The sequence below is a fragment of the Arvicanthis niloticus genome, chromosome 1 (genome assembly GCF_011762505.2).
Source record: "Arvicanthis niloticus isolate mArvNil1 chromosome 1, mArvNil1.pat.X, whole genome shotgun sequence".
Classification (NCBI taxonomy): Eukaryota; Metazoa; Chordata; class Mammalia; order Rodentia; family Muridae; genus Arvicanthis; species Arvicanthis niloticus.
Window position 1 is genome coordinate 47240831 of NC_047658.1, and position 19309 is coordinate 47260139.

Sequence of the window (19309 nt, forward strand, 5' to 3'; positions counted from 1 at the left end):
GCTCTTCCTCAGAAACCTCCTGGTAATTGGAACCCACTCTCCTGCACCTCCATTGACATCATATGTTTGGGTGTTTGTGGCCTGTGTTGTAAGGAATCACTAAGGCTTGAATTACCCCAGGTGTCTTCACTGCTTGTGTTCCGTGCCAGCTCCAGCCTTCATGCATGTGATGAGGCAGCCTCTGCAGCCAAGGCCACGGCTCTCATTGAGTCAACAGAATAAGAATCCTATGGATGAAAGGGGACCACATCCTCTCTCCATCCTCCCAGAAGAAGGGGGTTTTAGTTAAATCACAGGAGTCTCTGGAAGGTGGAAGAATAGCAAGGCCACAGTCCAGCTCACTTCCCCACACTGCCATCTGTTCTCTTGTCTCTGTTCCCAGCAAGCATCTGCTCTCTGCTCGCTCTAGGCTCTGCTAATCTGCTAACCTACGTACGGCTCAGACGTGACTGTGCAGTGAGCTTTGCTACAGCCTCTGTGAGTCTCAGGACTCCATTTCCAAGACCAAAACTGGAGTCAGATTGGTGCTATCTTTCTTGGTCAAGTGCCCACTCAGTACAAACACAGAGAGCTGTGCTTTCCCCAGGAAGGTCTGTGGGTCAGGAAAAGATCAAAGCAAGAAGAGGAGCATTCTGGATATCAACTTTAATAACAGAGGATGAGAAAGCCAAGTTTTATTCACATCTTGTTTCCCAAATGTAAATCTTAATATTTTCACCCTTTAGGAGAAAATATCAATAGATCAGGGGGTATGATTCAGCCCACCATGAATTGAGTAGATTGAATTGAATCAGGGGCATGACTTTCAGAGCATACCAACAAGAGAGAGAAAGAGAGAAAGGGAGAGAGGGAGAGAATGAGAGAGAGAGAGACGGAGGGAGGGAGAGAGAGAGAGAGAGAGAGAGAGAGAGAGAGAGAGAGAGAGAGAGAGAGAGAGAACAAGGTCTGTATAAAACATTCCTCATCAGAAAACCAGCTTTCAGCCACTGATTTGGTTTGAGTCAGTTCAGGAAGTATATAATTATACCATTATTATTAAGTCGTACTGAGCACTTGAAAGGGCATATTCCAAGGAAAACCCAGCAGGCATTGGGGAGGTTTCATCATTAGGCATCCCTGTGATGTGATCATGTGAAATTTCCAGCTGTATGACTGAAGTAAATCCCTCTCTGTGCTTCAGTTTCCTGGTCAGAAAACAACAGGTAGCACTACCTTGCTCAAAGTTAATATTCCTCTCTTTCTGCTCCAAACACATCGAAGACAGAGAGACCTCAGAGAGCCTCAATTCATGTTGAAAAGTCAACAGTTCAATCAAGACTCCTCTTGTGCATCAAAGTTCAAGGTGGCTGTAGACATTTAGACAATGATACATGGAAATAAATACACTGGATGGGGGGGGCTTGAAAATAATTTTAAAATCCTTGTTAATTGAGGAGAGAGAGAAGGAAGGAAGAAAGGAGAAAGAAAGAAAGAAAGAAAGAAAGAAAGAAAGAAAGAAAGAAAGAAAGAAAGAAAGAAAGAAAGAAAGAACAGAGGGAGGGAGGGAGGGAGGGAAGGAAGGAAGGAAGGAAGGAAGGAAGGAAGGAAGGAAGGAAGGAAGAAAAAAGTGAAAATTCCACTCTTTTACCCATCTTAAACAGTGTAATAATACCTGCTCACTGTCTTACAACTACAGGGAATCAATAGCCCCTTGAGTCCTGAAACTCTAGCCATCTTTTGCTGAGCCTAGTCTAGTAATGTCTTTGAAGTATTGTGTCTACAATATTCTAACTCTCCTTTCCCCTATTTAGGCAAGTATGAAGTTCTGCTCAAGCATATCAGAGGGGTTTCTGGCCAAGGGAAAGAACAGTGTTTTTTCTACTTGTGTGTTCCAAAGCCCAATGCCTGCTAGGAAGTGATTCTAAGCATGAACTGAGTGTCCATCAAGGGATGGAAGGAAAGATGTAGCAGACCTTACTCGGCATATATAGAAATTCCCCTGTGCTAGGGAAGAAGAGCAGAAGCAAGGTTTGGAGACAGCACATCTCTAAAGTGACTCACTTTTATATCACATCTCAGGGAGCTGCAGAGGACCAAAAGAACCATGCAGGACAGGAAAGCTCAGTTCTCAGTGATAACCTTCAAGAACTGCCAAGCCCAACACTCTGCTCAGATGTTTAAAAAAAACTGCAGATGGTAGGTCTAAGCTCCTTTAAAAGCATATGACTAAGAATTGTCCACAACCCAACACTAACTTCTCCACTACTGTACCAATTGCTGATGAACTAATATCAGTTGCTTTTCATTCAATAAATATAAATTCTTAGGCATTGGAGATATGGCTAGAGGAGAGTTCAGTGTCCAATTGGACAATGGCTCATAGCCAACTTGGAGGCTCATGGATTGAGTTACAAATCACAGAAGCTTCCCAAATGTTAAATGAGATGACTCAGACCAAAGTAGTTCTATGACACATTTATGGGTGAGCAAAGAAGATTGACAGGTCAAGTGTCTTACCAGTAATCCCACAGTCACAATAGGTTGACATTCAGAGCCACATCCGACCGTTCGAGTGCATGGGTGGCTTCCCATTTGTTCACCATCCTTTAAGCCCACAAAGAGGGAGTCCAGCAGGAGTCTGAGAATGACTCTGTACTTTAATCCCCACTGAAGCTTGCCAAGAAGCATTAGTTATGTCTTGCCATTCAGTATGAATGTTCTCCAGAGCCAATTGTGACATCTGCTAGAGTTCTAAGTGGTTTTCATGAAAACCAATGCTATTCATCACACCTTAAGGAGGAATAGCAATCTCCTATAGGCACACATTAATTATCCCATTAGAAACAAGCTAGAGTTAATTATAGTGCCTTCCTAGTTTAAAGGAGAAAGAGGGAAAAAAAAACAGGCCAGCAGCCAAAGAAGGCTCAACTTTACATCCAAGATGAGACAGCTAAGCTTGTCTGTAAGCTGTCTCTTTGCTGGGAAGAAGAAAATTTGAGAGGTCATGGTGTCAACACTTTGCCACCAACACAGGAAACCTCTCTATGCATTTCCTATAGTGTTTCTCTCTTTAAAGAATGGCTCTGAGCCACTGGAAAGATGGTATCAATTATTAAGAAAGCTTACATCAAGGAATAAGGAAAATTGCATGTCATTTTCCTGGCATTTAGTATTTTTTATTATTTATTACTAGTATTCTTCTATTTACAGAAGACTAAATCAATGTGTGTGTGTTTATGATATATATTATATATAATATATCCCACAAACAGGCAGATCACAGTTGCCCATGTTTGGAATTCCAGCACTCAGGAGGTAGAGACAAGAGGATCCAGAGTTCAGGATCATGCTCAGCTGCATAGCCAGTCCAAAGACCAGCCTGGGATATATGAAATCTTTCTCAAAAAAAAAAGTTGTTGAACAAACCAACTGAAGAGCTAATAAAAATAAATAAATAAATAAATATTTCGAAGTCTTCTGCAAAGCCAGACCATGTGAACTCACCACTAACATCCATGTGAAGATTTTCCCTACTTTAAGTACACCAAGAGGAAAAAAAAAGCATATTGAAGCATGCTGCGATCCAAAACACAGTAGTCCTGAGGTTTACCTTTTGGTTTCTTAAAATAAATACAAAATTAACTAAACTCATCCTTGGTCTTTCTTTGTAGATCCTACAGGTGTATGAGCACTAGCCAAGTTCCCCAAAGTGAAGGGTTTAGTCTCCTGTAGTTTCCCAGAAGCACTGATGGAGTAAACTGCATTGCCTTCGTTGCAAAGAACATGCATAGCTCCAACCCTCAAAAGACATCTCAGTACTCCCTCTTTCCCAAGGACAACATAGCAGAATTATTTGACCATGACTCACATGATTCACATGAGTAGAACCTTGTGCTTTACAGGACAGACGATTCTCTTCCCTGTAATAAAAGATAGAATCCACAGACTTTCACTGACATTTGTTCCAATTGTCCCTAAACCTTGTGTGTTACAATCAGTTGGAAAGGTTCGTAGTCTTCTCTAATAGGACTCAGGTGTCTAATTTTGAATACACCTTCCCCAAGTGATCCTGATGAAGAGTTCCTTTTAAAAACTCTCATCTGGGAGGCTGCGTCTGGCTCCCGTTCTCACAGCCATTGCAGTACCCTGAGCTCCGTAGAGACAGTGCCTGGGCAAGCGAGAGCCGGACGGGCACTGGGCAACTCTGTGCCTCGCAGAGGAAAATCAACTAAACATGGGCAAAGGAGATCCTAAGAAGCCGAGAGGCAAAATGTCCTCATATGCATTCTTTGTGCAAACCTGCCGGGAGGAGCACAAGAAGAAGCACCCAGATGCTTCTGTCAACTTCTCAGAGTTCTCCAAGAAGTGCTTAGAGAGGTGGAAGACCATGTCTGCTAAGAAAAGGGGAAATTTGAAGATATGGCAAAGGCTGACAAGGCTCGTTATGAAAAAGAAATGAAAACCCACATCCCTCCCAAAAGGGAAGACCAAAAAGAAGTTCAAGGACCCCCCAATGCACCCAAGAGGCCTCCTTCGGCCTTCTTCCTGTTCTGTTCTGAGTATTGCCCATAAATCAAAGGTGAGCATCCTGGCTTATCCATTGGTGATGTTGCAAAGAAACTAGGAGAGATGTGGAACAACACTACAGCAGTTGACGAGCAGCCCTACGAGACGAAGGCTGCCGAGCTGAAGGAGAAGTATGAGACGGGTATTGCTGCCTACAGAGCTAAAGGAAAACCTGATGCAGTGAAAAGGGGGGTAGTCAAGGCTGAAAAGAGCAAGAAAAAGAAGGAAGAGGAAGATGAGGAGGAGGAAGAAGAGGAAGAGGAAGAAGATGACGAATAAGTTGGTTCTAGCACAGGTTTTTTTCTTGTCTATAAACCATTTAACACACACCCCCATACACAACTCACTCCTTTTAAAGAAAAAAAAATGAAATGGAAGGTTGTGTAAGAATTGCTTTTAAACTGTCCAGTGTCTTTTTTGTATAGTTAACACACTACCGAATGTGTCTTTACATAGCCTAGTCCTGGTGGTATTTTCAATAGCCACTAACCTGCCTGGTACGGTCTGGAGGTTGTAAATTGGCATGAAAATTTAAAGTAGGTTCTTGTTGGTGCACAGCATGAATTAGTTATATATGGGTACAGTAGTTTGGTTTTTGTTTTTCTTTTCTTTTGGTTTTATTTTTGAAGTTTTTTTTTCCATCTTCAGTTGTCTCTGATGCAGCTTATACAAAGATAACTGTTGTTCTGTTAACTGAATACCACTCTGTAATTGCAAAAAAAAAAAAAAAAAAAAAAAAAAAAAAAAGGCTGTTTCGTTGACATTCTGAATGCTTCTAAGGAGATAAATTTGTTTTTATTAAAAAAAAACTCTCATCTGGATTTATACATGTATATAAGCAAGAACTAAACTAAACTTAATTTTTAAAGGACATCATCAGGGCTGGAGAATTGGCAGCAGTGAAGAGCACTTGTTTTTGACAAAGATCTGGGTTTGATTTTCAGCACCCATATGGCAATTTACAACCATCTGTAACTCTAGTCCTAGGAGATCTGATGCCCTCCTTTGAACTCTGTGGGCACCAGGCACACAGGTGGTACATAGGCATATATGCATGTAAAAAAAAGTAAAAAGCATTTAATCTAAATGAACCTTACTGACTTCTAGAGTGGAAGCATTAAGTAGTTAAGCATAACAAAGAAATTGAGTTTTAATTAATACTCTGGTGGGTCCCAGATCATTCATTTTCTGTCTTAGATATATTACTATCTCTGGACTTTAGTGGAAATTTAAAATTAAAACCAACTTAGGGGTCAATTAAATGGCACAGCAGGCTGTAGGAAGGCTTGTTACAAGCCTGGCTCCCCCAAATTATCCTATGACCTCCACTCATACACCATGGTATGTTTTACACACGCACACACGCACACACACACTGATAACATGAGGCACTGTACTTTAGTGATGCTGTCTCTCCTCCTTCCCCTCCCTTTTGTTTTTCCTCTGTGATAAATTTATCATGAGATTTTTTTCAACTCTCAAAATCTTGGGCCCAGTTTGTTTCTCTGATACTAACACCACCACCCACGTTATCATCCCTATATTTGTTCAGCATCTCGTTACTTAAATATTAGTCTTGGAGGGAGATGAGAAAAAAATAGCATATTAAGAGCAAGCAATATAATTTCTGTCAAAAAGTTATTTTGTTTCCCCTTGATAAGACCTTGGAATGTCAGCTGGAGCAACAGGGACCTGAGAACATGTGTTAGCAAAAACAGCAAGGGAGAGAGCTGAAGAAACTATTCTTCTCTATTTGAAGTGAGCTAGAAACACTAACATAACAAGGTATTATGGGAAACAGGAGAGACATATTGTAGGAAAGCAACGGCAAGAAGATTCTTACAGCAGGGATGGTAGCAGCAGAGGACCAGCAAAAGCATGAAGTCCAAATTAAAGACGACCTTTGAAAGTGCATGTGAAGTATGAGAAATCTCAGATCTTTCACACTGCGTCATATGAACTGATGCAGACATACCCACAGAGCTTTACGGTCCCACTAAACATCTAGCCTACACTGTGTTCCTGCAAAAGCCACCTGACATTTCTTCATTGCTCTGTACAAAATGCCTCTACCAAGAATGCTGAAGGATCCTTACATGGGCATTATGGGACCTTATGTGCTTTGTTGCCAATATCTGTTAGAGTGTATCAGTCTTTTAAACATAAACATTCAAGGTTGCCACTTTCATCTCCCAAATGTGATGTGCTATAAATCCACACCTTAGCTACTTCTCTTGTTGCTAGGACAAAATATCTGCCAGAAGTGGTTTAAGGAGAGAAAAGATTCCTTTGGGCTCTTGTGTTCAAGGGGACCATGCATCAAGGTAGGGAAGGCCTGGTAGCAGGAGCATGAGTCCATGATTACATGGAATGTAAGTGAAGCACTTAGCTCATTGCCTGGCAGGGTGTGTGCTCTGTGACTAGTGTCTACTGAAGCAGTATTTCTTTCTCAGAGGGTAACATTTTTAAGGGTAGTTTTCTGGACTTGGATCACATTTTGACATTTTTTTTCTGCTAAGAGAATGAGATGGTTAATATTGTCAACGTGACAGGATCCAGAATGCATCCACAATCAGTAAGCAGAGATGGATGCTATTGTTCAGCTTCTCAGTCCAGACTCCAGCCAGTGGCATGGTGCTACCCGCATTTAAGGTAGGTCTTCCCATCTGAGTGAACTCAATCTGGACATTCCCTCACAAACATGTTCAGGCATTTGTCTTCTGGATAATTCTGGATCCTGTCAAGTTGACAATATTAACCATCTCATACCCTTAGCAAAAAAGAATCTCAAAATGTAACCCAAGTTCAGAAAACGACCCTTAAAAATGTTACCCTCTGAGAAAGAAATAATGCCTCAGTAGGCACTAGTTACAGAGCACACACCCTACCAGGTAATGAGCTAAGTGCTTTACTTACACTCTCCCATTCCATCATCACCAAAGGCCCCAGAGTGGTTGCCATTCCTAATGTCATTCTGATAAGCTAGATGAGGCTCAAGGGATTTGGTCATTTTTCACTGTCTCCACAGTGGAAAGTGACAAAGTCAACCTTGGAAGCAGGGTCTGTCTGTCCTCTTTATCAGGGCACCTTGATGACTCTCTTGTCACCTGGATTGAGATCAGGTTGAAACAGCACACTACGTTGCTGTCAACTCCTGAAAATACCAGGTCTTCCTGAAGCAAAGCACACCACATTGTAGACCTTGGGTGATATCAGTCAATGATCAGGAAAAGCATTAAACCCTGGTTTGAACAGCTGGAACTTGACAACCACAGCTCCATTTGGGCTACACATCAGAATCCTTCCAAAACCAGAGTTTCTCATGCCTCCAAGCAGACCTGCTGATGGGAATTCTTTGAAAACAGGGTTCAAACAGTCAGGGGGTATGTTGTCTGTGCTTGTGCATGTAGGTGCATGATAATGCACATGCATGTGGAGACAAAAGGGTCAATGTTAGCAATCTTTCCTTGGCCACTCTTGTCTTCGGGTTTTACCCACTGTGAACAGACACCATGACCAAGGTAACTCTTACAAGGACAACATTTAATTGGGGCTGGCTTACAGGTTCAGCGTTTCAGTCCATTGTCATCAAGGCAGGAACATGGCAGCATCTAGGCAAGTGTGGTGTAGGCAGAGCTAAGAGTTCTACATCTTCATCTGAAGGCTGCTAGTGGAAGACTTCCAGGCAGCTAGGACTAGGGTATTAAAGTCCATTCCTACTGTGACACACCTACTCTGACAAGACTACACCTCCAAATAGTGCCACTCCCTGGGCCAAACATATACAAACCATCACAACTATCTTTGGTTTTTGAGGCAGACTCTCTCACAGAACCTGAAGCTTAGCTATCTAACTAGGCTGGTTGGACAATGAGCTTCAGAGTTCCACCTGTCTCCACCCCCACCCTAATGCTGGAGTTACATGCATACGACCACCCTGACTTTGTATGTGTGTTCTGGAATCCCAACTCAAGATCCCATTTGAACAGCAAGGGCAGGGCTTTGCCGACTGAGTCATCTCCCCAGCCCCAGAAGTCTACAAATAATGCTGCCAGTTTCAGATGAGGGCACTAAGAACATGTGATTCTCTGCCATGCCCCACCCTGCCACCTTAGAGCTTGTAGCACGTCCAACTTCCATCACAATGATAGTTCTATTTTAAGAGAACTTGGGGGAAGTGTGGAGAATCTCAGAGTTAGCATATGTTCAACTGAGACAGCAGGGAATTCTGCACAGTGCCTGTGGCCATAAGAAAGCAGAGTTCTATCACTCCAGATGTCAACTCTCAGCAAGGCTACAATTAATGAGGGACCCGGTCAATTATGCTTAATACAAAGTGATATGTAGTCACCGAAGCATGGCAAGAATCTTGCTAGGGCAAGTACAAGCACACCTTTGGCAGAAGGAAATGTTTTGAGACACAAACATCTGGTACATACCGCAAGGCCAATTCTAATTGGTCCAGGAAGACTGGCGTGGAAATCGATGTACAGCAGCTCTCTTCTCCATATTATTTTGGAAGGACAAGAGAGTGAACAGTAATGATCTGTTCCTCCGATCACAAGCAGGTGGCAGACACCCAATGCATGAGCTAGTGCCTGCTAACAACTAGCTCCAACCAAAGTGTGTGAGAACTTAACCACAGGATCTCCATAAACCAACACGTAGGCGACAGATATGCCCAGTTAAAGCCTACCTTGAGGAAAAATCTCTGCCCTGATTCTCAAGAATTCCAAACCTTTTAGAGTTGAATATATTTACATAAAATGCAAAGGAACCCCCCCACCCCACCCCCCCACCCCCGATCTCACTATGCTCACTATATAGTGTTGGCTCCAAACTCACTGAGGTCTGCCTAGCTCTACCATTGGGGTTACCAGCCTGCTCCACTACATCTGTGACTGTCTGTTATTGTTCTTAAGAAAACTGTCATTACATGTCAATGGTCAGGAGATGTTTGTCAAAAGCTGTTCAGTTTCAGAAATGCTTCAGGACTCCTTGCTGCCCTTGCGGCTAAAGTCCAGCTCTTGAAACATTTTCCTGTCCCTGTGGCTCTACTGCTTGATGCTTCAAGAGTCGCCCAGATTGACTGTTTTTAGGGCAGCACCTAGAATTCTGAATTCCTAACTCAATACCAGGTGATTCTATAAGTACCGCACGCTAAACAATTGTGACACTGGAGCATCCAATACCAGGTGATTCTAAACTATTGGTCTCAGGACACACTTCCGGAGCCACTGACACAGATCATTGAAACCAAACTCCAGGTGAAAGGCAGTTCTTTCACGACCATCAAACTTCAGAAAGAGGAGGAAGAGACAGAATCTTGAAGATATGCAAAGCTCCCCTTTGTCAGAGATCCCAGGGGTCTAATTCCTCACGCCAGTCTTGGTTGGTGACTGCTGCTGTCCATTTTCGCCTGTGAATTACTCAGCATCTCCCTTCATCCTGAAAGTGACTTTGTTTTCACACCCCTCTACACATCCTAATACTCTCAAATATCTGCTTCACTCTAACCTGTAGGGATCACTCATCTGTAATGGAAAATTATTTCCTTAAGGGAAAGCCTGCTTTTGTTTTCCTTGAGGGTCGGAGAGACATGGGGACTCTGTGATCACTTCAGCTGGCACAGAATCAGGAACTCCTGCTTCTTGTTCCCCAGCTGACCAGAACTTTGCATCCTTGCCACAGTGTTGAAAGCTGTGTTTGCCCTTTGGAGGCCCTGCACTTCTTTGGCTATTACTGTACACTCTTCTCTGCCCACTGCTCAGCTCTCATTTTAGCTCCAGGGTAGTGATTTCTGTTGCTGTTGCTATGGTGTCTGTTGTCATCTGAGATCAGAAATAGGTTCCTTAGAAGTCTCCCTTACTTCCTTTTGTTGTTGTTATTGTTCACATTTTATTATGGAAACTATCAGGCACATGAAGAATAATGTAACAGGTTTCTGTGCATTCACCAAACAGTCCTGCAATTATTAACTCATTCCAAGACTGATCATTTGTACCCTGATCAAATTCTTCACCTTCACGAAACCACTGAAGCAGATCTCAACATCCTGTGGTTTTTATCTATAATTAATCAGTGGTATCTCTTTAAAAAAAAAACAACAAACAAAACAAACAAACAAAAACCAACAGAGCTCTGCATCTGAGGGCAGTTTGGCTACAACTGCAACCCTATCCATCCACACAGCTGATGCTGTTGTTTATCTGCCTGGCTTGGCCAGGGACCCATTCCTCTCTCACCACTTCATGGGCATCACTCTTGAAGCTGCACACTTGGTGATAGAGGTTGGTGTTCTCTGGACTATTTCTGAACCAAAGATACAAGAGTAACTATACTCCCATTCCTAAACCTCCAAACAAGCTCTTGAGAATAAGAACTGGACCCAACATGGTGTCATGGGCCTCTAATTCCAGCACTTAGGAGAAAGAGGCAGACAGATCTCTAGAATGAGGCTAGCCTGGTCTACAAGGAGAGTTTCAAGCAAGTGAGAGCTATATCGATGATGATGATGATGATGATGATGATGATGATGATGATGATGATGATGATAACAATAATAGGACTCTTTTTTTAAAAGTCCACTGACCCTTATCACATCTAAGAAATTTTGTAATGTCGTTGATATAGAGAGTTCAAGTTTCTCAATAGTTTTACCAGGGGTTTTGTCTACTTATTCAGAGTAGGTGACAAATAAGCTGTATACCCTGTCATTGGTGGCTACATCTCTTCCTTAGTGACTTAGATGGTCCCCAGACTACCTTACCCTATCTACTGGGAAAACAGATGGTTTGTTCCCATTTCCTTGGAATATGCTTTGTTACTTTTATGATATCGGTTCAACATGTTTCCTACCGCCCTTGTCTCCCATGTATTGACAAGATAGACCTAGAGCTGCACTGCCCGATGCTGTAGCTCACAGCACACGAAGCTATTGAAGTTTGATTTACTTTAGACCAACACAATGTAAAACTCGGTTCCTCGACCACACGAATCTCATGTCAAATGTCCAGCACGTACATGATGCTAGCAAGTTCTATCGGGCTCCCCATGTAGTCTGTGCACATACACATACAAAATGTTTCTGTCACCACAGGAAGTCCTATTAGACCTCTTCTTACTAATGCTCACTGGTAAGCATTAGTGGGAATTAGGGTTGTGATTGGCGCTAAAGCTGGATTTAAGGTTAGGATTGGGGTTAGGGCTAGGGATTGGGCATTTGATTCAGGTTTAGGTTATGTGTGGGTTACAGTTATGGTTGATGTTACGGTCAAGTTTGGATTGGGGTAATACTAGGGTTGATGTTAATAGTAATATGTTTATATTAATGTTATTGTCATTGTTGCTTTGGTTTTGGCCTAGCTATTTCATAGGCAGTGTTGCTCTGCTTTTCTCAAGAGGTCAACTGCTCAGTTGGAAAATGATGGCTACAGAAGCACAAGGACCGAAGTTGAACATGTAACACCCGCCAAAAGCGAGGGACAATGATGTACACTTCTTATGACCCCAGACCCACTGAGGGGTTTGGGAAGAGGTAGATCCCTGAAGCTTGCTGGCCAGACAGTCTAGTCAATTAGTGAGGTCCAGGTTCAGCGAGAGAACAGTATAAGCTTGAGAGAACACTGGGGAACCCACTCAAGCCCCCCCGGCATGATTCTAGCCAAAGCTCTCACTCTTTCTTCATCATTTCCTACTCTGGATCCCATAGGACCATATTCGATGCCTCTCAAGCTTGGCAAGAATGGCTGTCTCACCATCCCTGTCTCTCCCAGAGAAGGAAGCAGGCATTCATGATCCCAGGAGACAGGCATGCTGAGATGGAAACCATACTTTGTCTATCTCTGGGGAAGGGATGCCTGGTCCTACAGTACTGTCAGGTTAAGGCTCTGTAAATTATGTCAATGCAACCACTCCCCAAATCCTCACTGCCCTGAAAGTCTTCTGCCAGCACCAGAGCGTCCCACAGGGCTGTGTGCTCCCTGGTGGTGCTCAGCCAGCTGAGATCAGCACACATGGATAAAAGTTCTTTCTCCAAGAATACACCAAAGGCCCCTGGAGAGTTAGCCACCCACACGCTGATTCCTTCTGTTCTGGCTGTCAAATCTGTTAACCCTGAATCAAACTTCCCAGCAGCCTGCTGGGCCAGGCCTGTCTGATCCTACTTATATCTGAGGTTCTTTTACTCCAAAGCTATGTGTGGCTTCCTGAAAAGCATCTTGCTAGATTATCTCCAAGTAACACAAATCATTCCTTGGCATTTCAGAGACCTGGAGCATCTAACACAGGATTCCTAGATATGAAAAGTCTATGAAGAGAGTAATTTGCAGAACATTGTGATTTATATTTATCTTCGTGTCTAACAATACCAGAAACAATGAACATGGGTGGGAGGAGGAGGAAGGGGGCTGCATTCGATCAGTAAATGTTGAGTGCGTGCACAAAAATACCACAGTAGATCCTACCAGTGTATACAATTAGTAAATGCTAATTTTTTTAAATGCCGTGTATAAAAAGGAATGTTTACACATGTAAAAACTGGCAGTAGAAAAAATCTAGGAGTGTGGTGGTTCTCACCCTCCTGCATCGGGACACTAGGATGCCTGTCCCCTGGGAGTCATGATTAAATGGGTAGAGAAAAGGATTTGGGGAGAGAGAGACCCAGGATATGAGCCATCCCCTTGTGAGCTGCTGGCTTTATGAACTTTGACCAAAGAGCCTCTGCAAACCCATCCTTAATTTCTGAAACTGTCACATCCCTACCTTTCACAGAACAAGGCCACAAAGTTAGAGCTAAACACACACACACACACACACACACACACACACACACACACACACAGCACCTAAGCAAACACCAGGCTTATTGCAGAAGCTTGATAAGGATTGCTGCCTTCCACCATCACCTGCTGCCTGTCCTTATGGATGAAGAAGCAGGTGGGATGTTATTTTTGTAGCATAGATGTGCTCTTCAAAACCACTGCAAAATCACAGTGACTTACCTGGACTTTGACATCAGGGAAGGATTTTCTCACAGGGTTGCTGCAGGGTTTAGAGAGAGCATACCTAATCATGCAGTCTCCTTCCTGATGGCTTGCCCTCCCCCACCTTGTAGATAAGCTTCTGCAGAGAAGCAGGACATTCCCTGCGTGGGAGAATCTGAAACCAAGTGGGAAGAGTGAAAGATGATGGCGCTAAGCATAACAACCTGTCAAAGCAGGATGCTGCCTGGAGGGACCAAAATCCAGTTCTCCTGAGAGGGGAGACAACTGGCTCCTCAAGGGGGAAGCTTCAAATAAATACCCTAGCTATCGCAGTGGTTGGTAGCTCCTCAGATACCCAAAACACATGAACATGTGCACACCATATCTGTAAAATGAAATTTTCTTCTTATTTTGATGGGTGGTCTCCTTGTGTTGCCCAGGCTGGTGCTAAGCTCCTCACTCAAGTGACTCTTCCACATTGGCTTTGACAGTAGCCTGAATTCCATGTACGTGAACTGTGCCCAGCCTGCTATTAAAATTTAATGATAACCATGGCAATTAGCATGGAGACAGGGATCTAAAAAAAAAAAAAAAATCCCTTGAGAGGTTAAGAAAAACATGAAAAGCAATTGAGAAACTGCTCTATAAACCCAATAAAATCTGGACAAAGAGTTAATTCTCTACTTCCGGGATATAAACAAAGATAAGAGAGAGGAACAGGCAGCAAGAACAGGAAGAGTTCTATTTCACTGGCTGAACACCAAGAAATGAATTTTGATGTAAAGAAAATTTTGCTACTGCTGTTGGTTTTATTAAGAAAAAAATGTATATACAAATACACATACACACACACACAAACATACACACACACACACACACACACACACACACAGACGCCACAGCAGCAGAAGCAAAGGGCAGCTGATCACACTACATCCCTAGTCAGATGCCGAGAAAATGGCTCTGGTGTTTGGTTTAGCAGGTCTCCCTACTTCAGTTAACCCAATCTAGACATCCCCTCAGACACACCCATGGGCTTGTCTCTGAGGTGATCTTACATCATGTCACACTGAGGATCACAATATATGCACTAGGAATTGAGACTGGCACATGACGGACACTGAGCCAATCTGCCTGTTAGAAGCAAGTTACAGCTTCACCATGAGGAAGCAGTATCTTGAGTCAACATTGAAAACGGTCTTTTCCAAAATCCTGTTCTTTCTAGTAGGCCGCCCTCCCACGATACTCTGGACAGTGCCTCCTGTCATGAAACCATTATTAAAGAAAACTCCTTTCAGTCTCTTGGGTATCCTGGTTTGCTTCACAAATTAAATAACCATTTGACATTGCAGCTACCTTGTTGCTCTGTCTCTTTCAAAGCATTTCCACGAAAAGGGTCAAAAATCAGAACAATGTTAAATATTCCCAAAATCTTTAGCAGTTCCTCTCAAGTACAAAGGTTTCCGGGAAAGCAGAAGATGAGCAATGGAAAGAAGCAGTTATAAAAGGGCTCAAATTTTAAGGCACATTAACAAGCCGCGCTTTTTAAACTATGCTGTAAAAATAACCTTCTGCACATGTGGGCCTTGCAGCACCCAGAGAATACAAAGCCCTATATGTTCCTCACTGCCCTGGGTCTAGCTTCCTGTTGTTTAGACACCTAGGAGGTTCCCCTGACACCCATACAGAGATAACAAAAGCAACCATACGTGCCAAATCCTGGATTTTGTTGCCATGAATGAAGTGACCCTGGAGCTTAGAGACTAGAAATACAGTGGGGTGGGGCTGGAGGCTTAGAGTTGCAGGCTCCAGACAGCATCTACCCAGCACTGTCTTCCCTTCCAGGCCATTGGATGGAAGCTTAGCCGCCTGCCTCCTCCCTGGCCAGTGCCTCATCTGCAGACCCTCAGAAAATTCAACAAATTGGCAAGTTCAAGCAGGAAGTCAAGGCTGCTGGAGACAGTCTATTTGTGCCTGCCTCTGAATAATTTAACACTCCCTCCAAAATAGACTATCATTAGAATTTGTCAATTCCTGTGCATTTAAGCAGACAGCTCAAAAAAAGAGAAAAGGTTCCCACACATAGTACCTCCAAGTAGTGGAACAGACAGGTGGTGGCTCAGTTCTGTTCCTTTTTTTTTTTTTTTTTAACCTCACTGATTCATCTGGCACAAAAGAAAATGTTGTCTTTTATTATTTAAATAGCCCTGAGACCAATTCTGTACTTCAGGCTTGAGATGTGGGGGGGAGGGAGGGGGAAGAAACCCCTAATTCCTACAAATGCACAAATGCATCTTTGCCTCCACCCCTCCTCTGTGTGTGATGCTATTCGATTCACTTAGCCTTCTGACCTTAGTTTCTACAGCCCACAATTGTGAAAGGTGATGTGACTTCTGATGGGTGTAACAGGGTTAAAGTATGGCCCTCCCATACTGCTGCTCAGCTTTGGACCTCGGCCAGGCTTATCTACACAGTGGCAGCAGCTGCCCACATGGTTCAGGTCTGCAGTTCCTTTCCAGCCAACCCATCCATCCTGCCTTCCCCATAGGCATCCCCTTAGAATTAGGTTGTTAGTGTGAGCTCCCTTTGTTGAGCCCTTCCTGAGCATCTAACACTGGAACAAATAAGCTCTTTACCATCTCCCTCAACCTTCCCTAAGCCCCACTTGTCCCTCTATTTCACAGATGAGGAAGCAAAGGCTGAGGAAAGACATTCCCATGCTACACGACAAGACTGACTCCAGAATGTGGGCCCCAAACCATGAAGTCTTACTGCTTCCATCCACAGACCACACTGGACCAAGTCAATAGCTTCCAAAATATCCTTTAGGAGCTTTACACCCCCTACCAACTTCCTCACGCTGTCCCCAGGAGCACGGTCTGTACTGGCCCATCCTGCTGTTCCTCCAGGTCTCCATTGCCACCACTTTACTGCTGTCCATCTTTGCAGCCACGCCCATGCATTCAGGCCATGCCCTTTTGAGCTTCCTCCACCCCACCCCTTTTTACTGGTTCTGCCACCTCCTTTGGCTCAGCCTCAAAGCTCCCTCCTCCCTAGCTCCAACTCCAGCCAGCTGATTTTTTTTTCTTCGTCTGCACAGTCCAGCCCTTGGCTTGTCTCTCTGCCATATCTTCATCTTAGTCTGCTTTATGTGGATGCCCTTCATGTCATACCCATAATATGCAATACACTGACTTCAGAGCATGCTGAACACTTATTGAAATAGCTTGATCCCAGATCTTACATACCCACGTGAGCACTGGCATAATTTTCCCATTGGTAAGTTGTCCACTGGCAGGACAGGAGGCTTGTACGTGGCAGTGCAGGGATCTCAGCTTCCAGCAGAAGCAGGATACTGATCCTGGGGAGTCCTAATCAGTTTGCTTCCTCAGACTTTGCAGAAAGCTCGCCGTTACAAGCTCTGAAGTCAATTTTAAAGGAACGAGCAGAACAGCCTTCAAATTCTGACACATCCTCCTGCTCTCGAATCCTACTTTTTCCAAGAATGGCCTCAGGGTGACTCACCGTGGAAGAGACAGACATCTTCCTGGGAAAGGGTGGGAATCTCAGACAATTGAGTGGGGCGGATGATGAGATTTATCCCCAGAGGCTGTAAACAATCCTAGATTTGATTTTAGCCCCACCCCTACCCCCCATGGGGTAAGATGTTGAACCTAACATAAACAAGAATTCTCACAGTGTGCCTTCTTTCTTTAAGTGAGTTGGGTTCAAATACCTCAGGCTGTTTTTCTCTGCAAAGCACCAAATGCCATAATTTACCATCTTCTCCTGAGTCTCACAGCAGTCCATAAAATGCCCCACTTTAATGTTTATGTTGAAGAAATGAAAAGCTCAGAAAGGCTCAGCCTAGTACTGAGCCTGACAACTTTGCACAGTCGACACACACATCCCGGTAAGCTCTTGTGACTTTCTGTGCTCTAATATACACAGGTGGTACCTGAGTTCCACCTATGGAAACAGCATGCCAGAGCCCTGAAGAACAGCTACACCAAATGCCTCGCCCCTTCCTCTCCATCCATCTCCACATCCTGTCTTCTCAGGTCCTTATACATAAACCCCCCCCCCGGTGGGATAAGCCTCGGGTACTCCTTTCCCAGGGGGTTATGTGATCCACACAAAGAACGAAATCGAGGGAGGGTGGACAACCTGCTTTCTAATCAGCTCCTGGGCTGAGCCAGCCTCAGAGGAAGCGCTGTTGATGCGTGGGTGTAGAGAACAGGATGCTCTCTTGGCACGCTTACACCAAGGGCATGACAAACTGAGCTGGCTCTGGAACACTGCACAAAAGATTCTGCTGGTCTGTATTCCAGATCACCCTCTCTGTTCTGTAATCAGAATATCTTAGACATGTTTCCGTTTACCTTTCTCCCTTCTTCCCACGGCGCATCCAAATCTGGGAACCGGGAGACAGAACGTTTCAGAGTACTTGCCACATGCCCAGCTCAGCGCTGGAAGCCTGACATTCATGTAGTCCTCACATAAACTCTCCAATAGAGAAATGGTCATTATCTCATGGTTGGAAGGAAAAGACAGATCTGGAGAAAGCTCAGGAAGGTTAAATGAATTGGCCAAAACCATATGGCTTGACAGAGCTAGCGTCTGAGTCTAAGCTTTTTGAGTTCAAAGTCCATGTGTCCTGCAGTATTGAGTAGAAGTACAGTTGCCAGGCATCCTTGTCTTGCTCCTGATCTCAAAGAGAGAACATTCAGTCTTTCAACACTAGCTGTACTGCACTCATTCTCTGTGGATTCATCACAGATGCCCTTCAGTAGATTGAGGAACTACTATTCTAGACCTCCATACTTCCAACATAAAAAGGTCTTGAATTTGACCAACCAACCGTTTTTTTTTTTTTTTTTTTTTTAAATATTGATTGAGATGATCACATGGACTTTTTTATTCTTCATTCTACCAATGTATTCTAACACTTCAATTGACTTTTCAGTACTAAGCCAGTTTTTCAATCCTGAAACAAGTGCCATTTGGTCATGGTGCCTGGCTTTTTTGTTTGTTCCTTATTTGGCATGATGGCCTTTGTCAACGATCTTTGCATCTACTCAAAAGACATTGCTGCCCTCCAGGCTTTTTTTTTTTTTTTTTTTTTTTTTTTTTTTTTTGCATTGTCTTTGCTTGGTTTATAGCCACTAAGAGTTTTTTATTTGTGAGGTTGATCTAACCAAGCAGTTATAGTGGGCATAATGGTGGCTCCCCAAATATATCCACATCTAAAACCCCAAATCTATGAATATTTACCTTACATGGTAAACTTATTTTGCCGGCATAATTAGGATGGAAAGATTATTCTAGGTCATTCAGGAGGGTGCTATGCAAACACAGGATCCTTGTAAGTAAAATAAGAGAGGTGGGAGGGCTGGAATCCAAAAGAGAATTGAAAATGTTACATTTCTGGATTTGAAGCCTAGGCATGCACCTGGCCTCAAGAAGCTGGCTAAGATAGGAGACTACACTTCCTCTCTGAAGCTTCCAGAAGGAATACGACACTCCAAATATCTTAATTTTTGCTAAATGATATTCATGTTGGACTTGTGCGCTCCAGAATCTTAAGAGCAACCTTTCCTGTTTTAAGACACTAAGATTCTAGTCATTTGCTTCAGTAGCCACAGGAAACAAACACAATACTCTGGGCTGGGATTTAGCACTTGCCCTAAATCAGGTAGCCTAAGTTAGGGTTTCTATTACTGTAAAGGGACATCATGACTATGCCAACCCTTATAAAACAAAGTATTTAATTGGGAATG

General features: G+C 43.5%; 1 protein-coding gene across 6 annotated transcripts in view; it reads right to left on the reverse strand.

Moving 5' to 3' along the window:
• Window positions 1-19309, reverse strand: part of Sv2b (synaptic vesicle glycoprotein 2B) — a 171216-nt gene that overhangs the window by 126358 nt on the left and 25549 nt on the right. The window contains exon 1 of one of the 6 annotated variants that reach the window (XM_076935952.1): window positions 16778-17006. The exons of 4 other annotated variants lie outside the window; for them this stretch is intronic. The gene's annotated coding sequence lies outside the window, so the exon portion shown is untranslated. Of the gene's footprint in view, window positions 1-13547; window positions 13663-16777; window positions 17007-19309 lie in introns of those variants that run through there. One more of the 6 variants, XM_034495616.2, reaches the window with a different exon arrangement.